This window comes from Lissotriton helveticus, chromosome 4_1 (assembly GCF_964261635.1).
Source record: "Lissotriton helveticus chromosome 4_1, aLisHel1.1, whole genome shotgun sequence".
In the NCBI taxonomy this organism is placed as follows: Eukaryota; Metazoa; Chordata; class Amphibia; order Caudata; family Salamandridae; genus Lissotriton; species Lissotriton helveticus.
This window is the reverse complement of record NC_136063.1, coordinates 747,467,980-747,483,501: the sequence shown is the minus strand read 5'-3', so window position 1 is coordinate 747,483,501 and position 15,522 is coordinate 747,467,980.

The window sequence follows — 15,522 nt, the reverse complement described above, 5'->3', positions numbered from 1 at the left end:
CACAGAGGCCTGCTAATCAGACCTCAGTGCCAGTGTTCTAACCCATTACAAAGTGTATGTCGAATTGACTGCCCCCAATTAGCAGAGACCGATTTACTTATAAGTTCCTGTTATATGGTACCCAGGGTAACCAGGGCATGTAAGGCAGATTGTTTATATAGGTCTGCAGCACTGTTGCAGACATGTTGTGACACAGGACAAAATGGACCCCAACCTGGCACTGCAGACTGGAAGGGCAGTGATAACATTGCTTGTTCGACTTTGCCATTCAAACTAATGGCAAAGCCCACACTTCCCATAACAATATATGTAAGTCTCCCCTAAAGAAGACATATCAAGCTATTAGGCAGGGTGCTGTACTTTATTAAGTAGGATATGTATTTTTACATGTGTCTTGGCAGCAAAACTTCCAAACTGTCGTTTTTCTGCAGGAGAGTTGACTAACACAGGGTTACTGCCTGATCCCTCACCCTGCCTAACTCCTGAATGGGACTACTCAGATGGGTAATGTAAGTTATCAAATTAATTGTGGCATTAACAACGACTTGATGCCCAAGTCGAATTTAATGTCACTATTAAAGAAATACAGCTTTTAGAAAGTTGTCACTCTGTGATCCAGTTTGTCCAGTGGCCTCACAGGGACACTGGCCACCAGACAGCTTTCTACCCTCCTGGGGAGTCTTGTGAATGACTTCCAAACTTAGGAACACTAGTAGCCTGCTATAGGGTGAGGTGTCACCTCCCATTCACAGGAAGCCACTCAGGGTGTTAGCCTAAAAGGCAATCTTCAAAGGCAAAGATACCTTTGGTGGGCAAATGGTGATCACACTTTTGAGGGGCTGCCCTTTGTTGAGGTAGACAGGCTGGAAACAGGGCGAGAGAGGGGAAACCAGTGCCCAAACTGGTTTTCTAAAAGGACGTGTAGCCCACAGGTAGCCACACCTCTAGGGTAGGCTACCAAGATCCCAACATCCAAGGAACGCTCCAAACATTTTGAGAGTGAGCAGAATAGTGCACTCTGGGGTTGCCACATGCTACACATAGCCAGAAAGTCAGTACAGAGAAGCTAGGAATATGATAGCCCATTGGCTAGTGACCCATCACCCCAGGGCACTTTCTGGGAATACATATGGCACTCCTGGCAACCTGAACCTCAGATCACATCAGAACTGGAACATAGACCAAAGAAGGACTGCCCTACTGACCCCTAGACACACTGCATCTTATGCGCCTTGGTCTAGCAAAGAGAGTACTATGCTGTGGCTCCTGGCTTGGGTAAAAGTCTTGCCCCAGACCAAAAAAGTGACTCCAAGGGTCAATTGTATGGCCCTATAAAACCAGCACCATGGTCATCAAAGGTGGAGTAGCCCAATTCGGCAAGTCAGTAGCCAATTCAGGAGACCCACCACTGACTGCCCCAAGGCAGCACAGCCATACTATATGATAAACCCAAATCCACACAACATGTGTTTCTCAATCACCATGAAAGTATTTTTTGCATTTTTCTTTGTTTGTTTGTGAGTCTTTGAACACTTCATCTTATTTCTAGACCTGGCTATAGACATTCTGCATGTTTACCTAAGCTCATGTGTAGGGCAAAAATATATACACTGATGGAGATCAGCTTCTTTTAGCTATTGACTGGTAAGAATTCATGCCTTTTTTGGACCAGTCAACAGGAACATTTACCTCTTTACTGTCATGCTATTACATCATTGGTGCATTAGGTGTATAGGAATGCGCACATTTTCTGAGCAGCTGAAGTGCTATATGATGTATTTAGTAAACAAACAATATTTCGCCCTTCACCCAAGTGCCTGTTCAGAGCATTTTCTTGCCCCCTGAACTATTATAATGCAAGTGTCCTTTTTCCACCATCTGCTTGTTTGCTCTTTTGGTACTGGAGTCAGGAGAACATGCACTATGAACAATTCTTCTGCAATTCTAGACCCTGCACACCACACTCCTCTCTGCTCCATAAATACCCCCTGTACTAAGTAGACTACTGCTTCTTTGCCCCTCTCCCCATTGACTAGACAATGCTGGGCATTATCCTTCCAGAACCCTAAAAAGTATTTTGAAAAGCAGTATCAGTTTTATTTTCTGAGGACCACCATCACTCGTCTGTCTAGTTGATGATTAACAAAAGTACATGCCTACCTCATTATTTCAGTCTCACAAAAGCATAATCACTTATGTACTACTTTTCAATGAGCATCTTATTCCTGGCACCATCACTGGATGACCATGATACAGTGAAGCAAGAAGCTACATGGTGATGTTTTAGAGCTGTCACCTTAACTGCTACTAGGCGGTACATTGATGTAAGACTGGACTACAATACTGCAGTAACACCTAGGCTTACTATATGCTATGTAAAGTTCTGCCTGGTGATATTGCTCAGCTGCAGGGGTACAATACCACATTCTGTTAATAGGTGAAGCTTTGCAGCCTACAATCATTACTACATTTCAGTCACGGCCTTACCACAGGCTTGTTACTAGTTGCCTGTCTGCAGCCTGGGCCAATTCTGGCTTTCTATAAAACATAATAAGGCTTTCTTTACACAGTAAATAGGCAAGTATTTCAGCGCTGCAAAGCATGACTTTTATATAATTTGAAAATATCATTTATACAATTAGACACTAAAGAAGGTTTAGAACTCAGTCATTATCCTGTAGTGTTTATATAGTGTGTATCTCCCTTTTTGATCGTGGCAGTATCTGTCCATTTTGTATATGTATGGGTTTTTGAGTGCTTTAAATTGATGTGCACAGTTACTTATCCTATATCATTTTGAGTCACTGCATAGTTTTTTCAAGGCAGGATTGTTTCAGTATGTCTGACACAGGGAATTCGAAAGCAAGTTTTCTCTTCTGTAAGAACACCATTGCCTTGCCTATAAATCAGGCTCAAGTCTACAGGTCTGTCTTTCCCTGCATTCAGTGACCACTTGAGCTATTCACTCATCTTTTGTCTATGTTTAGTGTATTTCTTATTTATTCTCATTAGATATCACACAAGGGCAAACTGCAGCTTTGGATCATTGCTGGCTTGCAAGATGTGTCTAGCAGGATTGACAATTAGTCACACACTCGCACATATATCAGTCCCTTGAATCTAATTCACATGTACCCACTCACCGTCTTACACAGTCACACACATTAACTGAACTATTAATGAACAAAAGATTTCACATAGAAAAGAGCCATACCTTTTTGCTTTGCCAATCCTTGTTTATGGATAGTGTGTCAGAAAATGTCATCTAGCACACCCAGTTATTTGGGGTAGAAACTGTAAAGTACTATTCTGATCTGTTGGCTGTCACAAAATCAAAATGTGAACCAACCCTTGGCTGCATTGATGAGCTGCAGAGGTCGTACAGGCACATGGGGGCAGGGTAGACTCCATTTGCCCTGTAGCTCTTCTAGAAAGTGCAGACAGCTCTCCTCTCCACCCTATCACAGATGACTCTCCCAGTTGCAACATAGCACACTTTGTTTTGTTCTTTGATGGGAATTTACCAAACTAAGAATAAAAATAGACAACCTGACAATCATAGCTTACAGTTTGTACCCTGATAGCCAAAACCCTCTGAGCTTTGTGCTTGGTGGCCATCTTAATTTGCTATGGTGGAATCACCTGTGGGTTATTGGGTTTGCCTTACAAGTGTGCACTCAGGGGAGCCCCAGTCATATACTCCCTGAGTCTTGGCCCCCTTCACCAGCTCATCACATCTCCTCACTTGACACTCACAGATCAGTATTCAGATCCAAATGCAAAAAAACTAGTACATACACCAATAACAACTCTCTCTTTTCCCATAAATCTAAGGGATATAGCTTGTAGTTCATGGGACTGTTTGAATACGATCAGCTATTATAAACCCAGGGAACAATAGGTTGACTCCAGTAGTTGATGCAAATCAAACATAATTGTAAAGAAATTATAGTCTCTTTGGATCAGTAGTACACACATTTATTTATTTATTCAATGACCTTACAACCACAACATATTAAGGTAAAAAGGAGCAAAAAAGAAGTAATAAAGACTTAACTTGATAAATTAAATAACGGAAAATGTAAGTACATTTCGGTGAGGTATTTCCCCCAAAAATATTTTGCATTGATTAAGGAATATTACATTGAACATCTTTTAGACCCTTTGACCACCAGATGGATGCCCAAAATTTCAACACATTGCAACAATAGTAAAATAGGTGAATTAAAGCCCCTGTGAAGGAAGAACAAGACCCTCATAATGGAGAGGAGTTGGGAGAGAACTTGGAGATACATTCGGGGGTAATGAGAAATGTATCCCAAGCAAGATTGGGAAGTGAGATGGATAAATCAGTTTCCCACAGTAGATCAATAGTTTTTGTTTTGATCTTTCAGGGTTAGGCGATAATAGCTTATTATATAAATATAAGATATCTGGAGGAAAACTATTGGCTGTTAAATAAGATTGAAGAGAAGACAATATTAAATTATATTCATAGAAAAATGAACTTGGCAAATTGTATTTTGTTTCAATTGGGAGAAGGGAATAACATAATTCTGTTGTACAATTTGAGAAATAAACATTATACCCTTCTCTTTCCTGTGTTTATAATAGAATGATTTAAACGAAATTTGATAAATTTGATATACCAACTAGAGGAAGCAAAGAAACTTTGATGAACATCAAAACCGGTAGATAATACTTTATGTAACAATTGTGCATATTTCAGTATAGAATTATGTGATATAAAGGTGCAATTAGACATATAAATTACATCTTCAAATGAGAAACCCTTCAATAAGGACCACTCAAACACAATCCATTGTGGTATGGGAGTATCACAGAATTCATGAGTTAAGGCAAAAAAATAGTTTAATTAAAAATGCAGAGTGATATAACTTAAAAGCAGAAAAACGGACACCATCCTCACTTTGGGGCTTTTTTAGTTATATGGGAATGTATATTATTCCAAAGAAATTTAGTGCAGATTGAATTGAGTTGAGAAAAATAAGAAATAGGTATCTTAAAAGGTAACATAGATAGTGCATATAGGACATGTGGCACAGTCATCATCTTAGAGCCCGATTCTGGTGCGGTTAGGAAGGCCTCCTAATGGCATTTGCTCTGTCTGAATCGGATCAGGGACATGTCTGTCGAATCCGAAAAGTTTCTGACCAACCAAGTACGATGCGAGTTAGGCGTTAGGAATATCCCAATCCGAACCCGACGGCATTTGAAATGACCGAGCGTACGGAGCAGAATTGTACATCTCTACGGGCTGTGTTTCCGAATGACCGATTACGATGCTGGATTCAGATAGCTTTTCCGAATCGTACCGTCCAACTTGATTCAGCTGTCAGAATCAGACTTTGGGGGCACGTAGCAGGCCCCCTACACCCAGAGCCTTCCCAATCGGGCATGTGCGGGTACCCATGGGTCCCCCTTACCATCCATGCAAGGGGCGTGCCCGCCACAGGGTGCTCGTTTTTTCCCAGCAACCTCTTTCTTCAATGGGAGCCTATGCATTCGGACGGAACATAGCAACTCATTGAAGTCAATGGGAGTCCAACCAAATCGTATCTGCAAGCATCCAAAAGCATCGTACTCAGTTGGTCAGACTCAACCGATCCGAATCAGACAGAAAACATTCCCAAACCAATTTGGTCAGAATGATTTCCTAACCACATCGGAATGAGGCCCTTCAATGTATTCACCCTATCCCACCATGATAAGTGAAGAGGAGACCATGATGAAAGTAATTACTGGATGTGAGTGTTAAAGCATTAAAAGTACAACTAATTGTGTTCAAAGTGGTGGAAGAGAACCAAATACCAAAATATATTTTGGTAGAGCACCAAGTAAAATTAGTATGAGCAAACATATATTGATAACATGAAGAGTTTAATGGTAATATTTCAGTTTTAGAAAAGTCCAATTTATATCCAGAGATGCTGGTATATAAATGAATTTGGGGTAAAAAAGGAGGTAAAGAAGAAAGGAGATTTGATATATGAACTAAAATATCATCAGCCTAAACTGATAATTTGGTTTCGGTGGAATGATATGCAAAATCTGATGTGAGTGTGTTATAGCGAATACGTTCAAGAAAAGGTTCTAAACAGAGAACAGATAGCAAAGGGGATAGAGCACAATCTTGTCGGGTACCACTATGTAACTGAAAATAATGGGAAAAAAGATTATTGACAAGAAAAACTAGCACAGGAAGCAGAGTATAATAATTTTACAAATGAAACAAAATTAGGGACAAAACCAAACAATCGGAGAGTGGTAAACATAAATTGCCAGTTATTATGGTCAAAAGCCTTTTCAGCGTCAAGAGACAATGCAGCTAGAGGAGAGTGGTATTTTTAACCAAAAGAAAAAACATTGGAAATCATTCTAGCATTGACAGCAGCCAGTTTGCCCTTAAGAAAATGAGACTGATCAGTTTTGACCAGTAAAGGAACAATTGTCTCAAGACGGGGTGCAAGGATTTTGACAAGTATTTTGCAATCCTAATTAATTTATGAAATAGGACGGCACTTTTTACATAGGGTGTGATCCTTTCTTAGAATCTGTAAGAAAAGAATAAGACAGTTCAAGTAGTTTAGGGGCAAAAATGGAAGAGTAAGAGAAGAAAAATTCAATAGAAAAGCCTTCTGGATCAGAAGCCTTGGCTTAATTTAGGGATCTGATGGTGTCTGTTATAACCTGGAGAGTTATTTCAGCTTCTAATAGATCAAATGTATCAGGCATAGATGGTGGATTAGGGAGGCCACTAAGGAACGTGTGCATATTATGATCTAAGGGGTTGGCATCATCAAAGTACAATAATTGGGAATATTCTTGCGAGGTGGTAGAGATATCAGCATCAGAAAGTGCTATTTTATTGGTATTATTCATTCAGAATTGGGGCCAATGTTTTTACGTTCAAATATGTTTTTTATTAAATTAGCCAACATTTTATCCGCTTTGTTTTGACCTCATTGATACTTAGATTTAACTTTAAGGAGGATATAACAGGTATCAAAGGTGGTAAGTTTGTTAAGAGCAGACTTTGATTAACTTGTGTAGGACAGAAGAGGATTTAGAGGAAAAATAAGGATGCTGTAATACTTGAATTGTTGTGATAATGTATTGTATGTGGCATGATTGAGTTTTTTCCTCTTTGCTAAGTAGGTTATGGTAAAGGCACAAAAAGAGACATTAATGGCATCACAATTATTAGGAAAAGATGTGTCCAAAGGCTGATTAAATAAAAAAATAAAAAAACATTAATCAAAGTAGTAGCCTCTGTCAGGAAATTATTATTGGCTAGAAGAAAATTATTAAAACAACCAGTTTTAGAATTATTCAGAGATAAATCAAAGGAAGAAAAAATAGGGGCATTGTCAGAAATAAAAATAGATCCAATCTGTGAGGAATGGATAGTGTGAAGGAAAGGTTTAGTATACAAAATGTAACCAGTTCTAGAACAGGTATTGTGAACATTGGAGAAAAAAATTAATTCAGCGGAATCATGGTTGCATTTCTTCCAAACATCAAATAATGGATGAGTGGCAATGGCATATTGAAATACTTTATGGGATTTGTCAGGATTCATTTTAAATAATGTTAGGGTTGTCAATAGGAGCCATTATAAACTCGATATTGTTCCAGAAATCTGGGTCTGATTTAATAGAACCATAACTATTATATAAAGAAATGTGTCTGTTATGGAGTACAACCTTAGCCAATACCCAACCTTCCATCATTATTACATTGAGTTGATAAAAATTGTGCATGCAACGATTTATGAAAAGAATAGCAACACCACCTTTATGGTGAATATACAACTTGGCATACCCATTGTTGTTTTAATTTATGTGATTCGACATCGTTGCAATGAGTTTCCTGCAAGAAAGTAACATGTAAAGTTAATCTCGACAAATGAGAAAGTACCTTTTGTCTTTTGACAGGATGTCCCAAACCACGAACATTCCACGAGATAATGTTAAACATATTGGGGAGTGTGATGAAAGATACAGGAAAATGGATGACACGCTGCATAGATGCTGAAGGAAACAAAAAGACACCATTTATTAATAAATATACATATACACTGTGTAAAAATGGAAAAAAACAAGGAATGAAAGAGCACATACCAAACAATATAAAAAAAGAGCGTAAAAAAAACCTAATAGGAAGGGATAAGAAAATGATAGTAGGATAAAGAATTAGACCAAGGAGAGAAATCCAAATCTAAAATGAAGAGTAGAAGAGATAAGTATAGGACTCAGCAGCACCAAGGGCAAGGAGAGCGGCAGAAGGACATAAAAGAGAAACAGCCATGTAGAATGATTGTAGAGGTAGATAGAGGACAGTAGAAGAAATGTGAGAATAGCAAGAATTAATTAGAAATATTTAAGAGCACTGGGCAGAAGTATCTGTAGAATACTGTGAAATACTTTGGAGAAAATATTTCAGTTTGAGAGGATCTTCAAAGGAGCATGTAGTGCCCTCATAAGTACATTTACATAAACAGGGATGCAAAATGATATAACAAATGTGTAATTGACTCATTTGTGGCTGGAGAGCAAGACATATTTTCCTTCTGGCATTAGTAGCATTAGAGAGATCATAAGAGATGTAAATATTGTTTCCAGACCATATAAGACAAAATTTTTCATTTGCTGCCCAGTTGGGGAAAAACATGGCGGCAGCTAGCTGAGCTGCTGTGGTACTCCGTGACGAGCTCCTACTGGGCTTACCTCTTTACCCCGTTACCAGCTATGAAGCACTTTTACGGGGCGCCGAGTCGATCCTAGCGTTTGAGGAGATGTGTGCACTACTGGTCTGGCACTGAAAATCGATTCTTGCTCTTTCTGTTCTTTTTGCCGCTTCTGCCCGTTTCTGCCCGTGATCCTGTATACCTGCGGCGGTTGAATGCCTGCTGACGTCTTTTTGGAGGTGCCGCTCTGGGGTGTCCACTTTCTGTTTCCATGCTTAGAGGCGGCTGAAGATAGACGCCGCGTCTGCACTATTCTCGCTGCTCCTGCCCGGAGTTTTTCCGACTGCTCGGGCGCTGGTTCATTAATTTTAAAGAACTTTCCGGAAAGTGCTCCACAGGGGCTGTGGCTGTGGCTGTGGTCTGACGCACTGTAGCTGAGAAGGGGTAGGAGGGCACGGAGCCTGTACAATCCGCTGCTGGTTCGGCAGTCACTGCAATACTTCCAAAAGAGCGGAGCAAGGTATCTAGTGGTCCTACAGGCAAGCTACAGGTACAGATACGCGCACAGGCTGACTTGATTGCAACAGTGGAGGGGGCAGAGGCAAGCTGCGCTACTGAATGTGGTAAGGACATTAAGGACATTCAGTCTAACTGTTCATTGCTAACATCACTGCTAATACCCACTACACCACCATTTGGGTCAGTATCCTCTGTAATACCAGCTGTAGTATCGGTTGCATTACCGGTTGTACCACCTTCCCCCTCGACCCATTACAACAAAGGCAAAAGTAAACGAGGCCGGAAAAAGAAGGAGGTAGCAGTCGAATCTGCACCTTCTGTACCTTCTGTAACTTTTGAGCGGAGCCCTGAGGTATTAGCAAGGAGCAAGCCCTCTTCATTTCTGTCCACTGAGGTAAAATCGAAACTGACAAGATCCTCTAGGGTCACTAAGAACCTTAAGGCAGTATTAACTACGGGGTCTAAAATCACTCCGTCATTACGCTCATACTTTAAGGTAGTTCCCCAGGTGTTGGACCTTTCGGTGGATTGCACAATGTCTTCTGTCGGGGTCACAGCCCCTCCATTAGACTCTGTTTCAGCATCTACACTGTCGTCTCTTACACCTATCTTTGAAGTTGAAACTGAAACCATGGCATCGTTACTGACTAACTCTGATTTGGGAGTTGTTGTGGTATCACAGAAGCATACTGATTATGTTGTCCAGGAACCCCTGGAGATTGGAGCAATACAGAACCATTTGCTTGTAGTTGATCCCTTGTCACAGTCAGATAATGCTTGGGGTATATTGGGCGCGTGTAGTAGCTCCTCTGTTGATTCCTCTAATAAGATGGAGGGGGTCACACCCGACTCAGTTGCTGTGGGAGTGGGAGCCGGAGCCGGCGTGGGAGCCGGTGCGGTCACTGAAGTAGGGGTCAATGCGGACGAATTGGGTGAACAGCATGTTGGCTCTGACACACATCCCAATACCAGTGCTGAGAATGAATTCTGTAGTACGAATGATGGTATGATCGAGGCTATGAACCTGGGCACAGATTCTGCTATTTCAGCTGCTTCCCTACTGGCTATGTTTTCTTCACTGTCCCTTGATATAAGGAAAGGGTTTAATGAATCTTCTGCGAACCAAGCTGAGATAAGAAACCACTGTGAGTCTCTGGATAATAAGATTGACGGGCTTACTTCAAGAACGGGAGTCCTGGAAGAGACAGCGGCTGTATTATCAACGCATTTGGATCAGGCTAAAGTAGACATCGACAAAGTCACTCGGGAAGACTTGGCGCTTACTGAAAGGATGGAAACATTGGAAAATAACGCCAGGCGCGGGAACATTCGCATCCTGAATGTCCCGGAAGGAACAGAGGGCTCAGACATTAAACATTTTATTACTGTTCTACTGAAGGAATCCCTAGGCTTAGATCACTCAATTGAGGCGTTGGCTATCGATATTCAGCGGGTGCATAGGGATCTCTTTAGGCCAAACCCTCAAAGGTCTAAACCACGGAATATCTTGGTAAATTTTCACACCTATACTTTGAAGGAGCAGATTCTTAACTTGGCCCTAAAACAGAAATCACTTGCCGGGAATGGGTTTACTTTTTTAATCAGGTCTGATCTGTCCAGAGTCACTTTAGAGAAGCAATGGGAGTTTGGGAGGCGCTTGAAGGCTTTTAGGAAGCTGGGTGCAACTGCCCAGCTCATGTTTCCGGCTGCCTTAAAAGTTATGCACAATAACAAGATGTTTAATATAAGATATGTGCAGGCAGCCGATGAGTTATTACTGGAGCTGGGTAATAAGAGCAATAAGGGTTCCTTAGCGTAGGTTAGGTTGGTATTACCTTGTTGTAGGCCAGTCTACTTTGCTAGCCACCATCGTAGGTAGAAAGATCACTACAGTAAGAGTATTTGTAAAAGTAAACCTAATGGGAAAAAAACATTTTCAGAAATGTATCTAAGATGGTGGAGGAAGGAAGAGATAATTATAAAAAAAAAATATATATATATTTTTGTTTTGCCCTCATAATATATTCCCTTAATCATATGAATCAGAATGTTTTTTATTGTTGAATTAATAAAAATCCTTACAATAGCAGAAGTGCAATTGACCTAAATACACACAACAAATTTCATTAAATTGGTAAAACAAGAATAATAAACAAAGTTGAAAGAGGGTTAAAACTACATCAGGTCCCATCGATAACGACATGAGGGAGTGGCCTCAAACAATATATTAAAAGATCATGCACGGACTTGTAACTGCTTTCCAATCTCAATCATGAATTTAAGACCCCTACAAGTCAGGATTGGCGATGAACCTCCCAGCCAAATTATAACGGCCTGGCGACATGTTCTTATGTTCATTTTATTTAATATGTCCCGTAAAAACTGTCTTCTGGCTACCATAAGAAATGGGCACACACAAAATAAGTGAATTAAAGATTCCTTTTGGTAACCACAGAGTCTGCATTTTGGGCAGTTGTCTTGGGATTTCCAGGAAGGTCTTAAATCCTTGGACTCGTGAAGGCCCATACGGAGGTCGATGAGAGCCTTTTTTAAGTGTTGGCTAAAGTGTGTTGCCAAGTAAGCCTGTGGCTGTTGGAGTGAATAGGAAGAAATAACGGTCCAGGCGTGGCGTCGAAGGGCCAAAGTTTGTTTGTCTTCCAATAATGACTTCTGTTTTGTATTTAAGTTGGCAATTTTGCAAAAACTAGCCTGGTCAATTTTTTTGTTCCATGCTTCAAGCCAAAGGCAGCTTTGAAGATGGATGGCCCAGCACTGGGTAGAGTCAGTATTGATTTCTTGCCAACAGAGATTATTTAATGTGTGTAAATCGGCAGCACGGAGTTTGTGGCAAAATTTGACAAACCATGATTTGGACCTGAAGATTTGATTCTGAAGGCTAAATTCAAGTCGCACCTGGGCCGGCGAGGCACTCTTCGGTAAATTGAAAACTACTTTGTAGATTTTATTTTGCAGAGAATTTAATATACCGGCCTCCCCCCACACCAGGTAACCAGACCGTAGGACAAAGCTGGTAAGATCTGAGCGGCCATTACTTTAGGAAGATGGGTGTAATTTGAGCCACCCAGTTTTTCTAGTGGACGCCTGTATCCATAAATTAACGTCTGAGCTTTAGCTTTTAGCACTGCTGAGTGTTCTTTTTTTGAGTTGTGTTTGCCTAGGGTAACCCCCAGGTACCGATAGTAGGGCTGTACCCCTATGGCAAGATGATTACATGACCAATTAAATTTGATGGACTTTCGCTCTATAAGACGTATTACTTTTGTTTTTTCTCTATTTATTTCCAAATGTTCCTCGTCCAGATAGAGATGTAGAGCGTTTATCAGCCTTTGCAATCCAATTGGGGTTCTGCTTAGGAGCACAATGTCGTCAGCAAATTGAATAATTGGCATTGGGGTGTTACCGAGCTTCGGTGCGTGGCTTACAATTTGGCCGAGCCTTTTTCCTAGATCTGCCAGGTATAGATTGAATAAACAAAGAGCCAGGACGCAGCCCTGTTTTAATCCGTCCTCGGTTGGAATTTTAGACGTGAGGCTTGAACCCTGTCCTTGTTTGACCCTAGCCCAAGTGTCTGTATAGAGGAGCATGAGAGCGTCGAGGACATTTTTTGGCAGCCCCCACTCGGTAAGTTTTGCCCTAAGTCTCCCCCTGCTGACTCGGTCAAAAGACGCTCTAATATCAATGAAGCAGCCATATAGCCGATTGTTGTTAATTTTGGCTCTTTCCATCAGGAGTGCTAGAGCTGTGAGATTAGTTGTGGTCCCTGTACCTTTTCTGAAGCCCGTATGGTAATTTGGAATTAGGTTCTTGGTATCTGCCCAATCCTGAATCTCCTCCAAAATACAAGAAGCGTATAGTTTGGCTTCCACGTCGATTAGAGATATAAGCCGATAGTTCTGTGGTAATCTCCTGTCTCCCTTCTTAAAAATTGGGTGGATGATGTTGCCTGTCCAGGAAGGGGGCTGCTGATTGCCAGAAAAAACTTGATTAAACAGGGCTGAAAGATGAAAAGCCCAAAACTCAGCGTTGTATTTGAATACTGCGTTGGGGATACCATTGGGCCCTGGTGCGCCTTCGGTTTTAAGATGGTTAATGAGCCTTTTGACTCTGTCACAGGAGAATAGGTCCGGCTGCTTCCCCAGGTTGTTGGACCTTCCTATGTCAGGGTAACTTGATGACTTATCTGACGGTTCTTGCGAGAAACTTGATGTCGTTGTGATGTTATTGGGACAATGGTGGTTTACTGGGACACAGGATTCCCTTTTTAAGTAAAGGTTTTTTACGTGGGCTTCCCAGCTTTGTTTGCTAATGCCGGGATCCTGGGATAATGCGTCAGCATGGTTTAATTTGTTAATAATGCCCCAGAAGTCCCTCGTATTTCGCTTTTTACTAGCTACTAGCAGTTTAGCCCACATCCGTTCCTTGTGGTTTGACTTGGCTTTCCACACCATTTTACGATAGTTGTTTCTCATTCTCCTAACAAGAAGATGATTTGACTTACGTGGGACCCTGGATAATGTTCCTTGATGCCTTCCGTTGCGCCCTGGCTATTTTTCTCTTTTCCTCCCTTAGATTGTTGGTAAACCAGGGTTCCCGTGGGACTAACGGGCCATGGTACGGTGCAGGGTGAACCGAGTGTTTAAAAGACCAATTTTCTAACAGATTCGTCCACGATAAAACCAAATCTTCGTTTTGGTCGTTTTTGTGTTGAGAAAAAAAAGCTGCTTGCGGGTTCAAAGATGGCTTTCATGCCACTGCCCCTCCATCGCAGTTTACGTAAATTGAACTTCTCTACCAGGTGGGAGAGAACAGTTAACTGGGCTGACTCGGGCACCCCTAAGTTGATCCAGAATATTTGTGGAAAGTGATCACTTTCTGTTCGGGTATTGATTTCATAGCCTGTTACAGAGTCGAACAAGGTGTTACTGACAAATGTAAAGTCAATAGTTGACGATAACTTTCCACTCATGTACGTCGGAGGCACTGAGGCTATACCTTCTGATACGGGATTTAGAATTGTTAGTCCCAGCAATGACAGTTGCTTAAGAGTTGATGCAATAGGTTCTACCCGGGTTTTTGTCATTGAGGTCTGTTTGTTTTGATCTTCTTGAATTAGGTTAAGATTAAAGTCGCCTGATAGTAACAGCAAACTTTGAAGGTTTGTTTTCTGAAGTGTTTTTATGAGTTTAATAAGGACAGCCAGTTTCTCATTTTTTTGGGATTGCTCGGAGTGAATGTAGATGTTTATTAATAACAATTGGAGTCCCGGTTTTGTCGAGATCTTGGTTACCTGAACCCATCGAAGTCCCACGTCCAGTGGTTCCGGCTCCCATTTTAGACTCTGCGAGATGTATGTGGATAACCCTCCACTAGGGTGCCCGAACTTGGACGTTTTCTCGGCTAGAATATGGTATTCAGTGAAGCCGGGGATGGCGGGGGGTGCCAGGTTCCATGTCTCTTGTAGTAAAAGAATGTCGTGTTTATGAAAGAACTGTTGCGTCTCGCTATCTTGATCCATACCACTGAACCCTTGAATGTTCCAGCTGCAGATGCCTATTTTGGACGTTTTAACCGTCTTCCTAAGCGCAGAGTTGGGCCGTATACTTTGGGATAGCTGTTGGTGATTTTTAGGAATACTTTTGGTTAAGGATTGACGGAATCCATGACCAATCCTGTGTAAGGGACCCACCAATGCTAGATTGCGTTAGGCATTTGTCGGGTTCACCAGCCTCTTGGACTATAGTGGACGAACGGGCGCCCTGAAGACATGAAGTTTGCTTACGGATGGAAGTGTCCTCCCTGTTTGTGTTCTGTGAACTTTTTGCAAGCGGAGAAGGATATCTCGGGCATGTGTGTTGCGTAAGGGTAATACCCCAACGTTCGAATGGGCCTCTATTTTCAAAAATCTTTTCTACTATCTCTGTAGATGCCCAAGTGGTAACGGAGACTTCGGAATTTGAGTGCTCTGATTTTGGACAGAACTCGACTGAAACTAGATCTTGTGAAGATATTTCACTGAGCTCAGGAACCAGACCAAATTGTCTTAACAAGTTTCCTCTGTTTAAGATGTCGTGCAAGCCTTTTGTTTCATATTCAGGGGTAAATGTCAGGATTGGTTCTAGTTCTGCGGTTGTAATTGCTGATGGGTCTTGTGGTCGTGGGACTAATGGGTTGAGCTTATTTGCAGAGCAAATTGTGGAGGTTTTTTGGATCACACTCCCTGTAGTGCCCTTTTCCCTGATGCCCCTTACCGGCAAAGGAGCAATTTGTGACAT